Source organism: Alligator sinensis, unplaced genomic scaffold (assembly GCF_000455745.1).
Source record: "Alligator sinensis unplaced genomic scaffold, ASM45574v1 scaffold118_1, whole genome shotgun sequence".
Taxonomy (NCBI): domain Eukaryota; kingdom Metazoa; phylum Chordata; order Crocodylia; family Alligatoridae; genus Alligator; species Alligator sinensis.
The window spans coordinates 2,593,961-2,594,543 of NW_005841850.1; the positions used below are offsets into that span (position 1 = coordinate 2,593,961).

At 46.5% G+C, this 583-nt stretch overlaps 1 protein-coding gene across 1 annotated transcript in view; it reads right to left on the reverse strand.

Moving 5' to 3' along the window:
- ACACA (acetyl-CoA carboxylase alpha) overlaps positions 1-583 on the reverse strand; it is a 159,055-nt gene that overhangs the window by 119,478 nt on the left and 38,994 nt on the right. The gene's annotated exons all lie outside the window — the stretch shown is intronic.

Genomic DNA, 583 nt, shown 5'->3' on the forward strand with positions numbered 1-583 from the left:
ATTTTTCAAGGACTTTTTACTTTCTTTTGAGAGAGGCTAAAACTGTTGGGTTTCATCCATTGGTGGAAAGCTGGAAGCCACAGAGGCTCAGGAATAAAGCCTCGGACACAATCACGTTCCCTTTTTTTTCTGTCGAGTTGTTAATTTGCAGGTCTGAATATTGAGAACTGGCCAACCTGTGAACTGAAACTCTCTGGTCTCTAGTAGGCTGCACGGCCAGCCAAATGGTAGGGCTCCTGCAGTGAAATGCCCAGCAGAGAGTTCTCTGGACCCATCCAGCCATGGGAGCCTCCCAGGCATCATCTATTTTGTACATTTAGGCGAAGGCAACTTCCAGGATGGGATCTGCAGCTTACAAAAGCAAGTACCAAGTGTAAAATACTTATCGGACGTTTGCACAAAACATGAAACTCCAAAGGGACATGCCCAAGTTCCTCCACCATGATTGCAAGGCACTAAAGAATCTAGCTGAGCCCTACAGAGAATGCAAAGGGTGCAGCTGGTCAGAGAGCAGTACTGCAGATAACAATGAGTCTCTCTGATATCACAATCACAGAGACTTAGGAGTGCAGCAGCTGCTGAA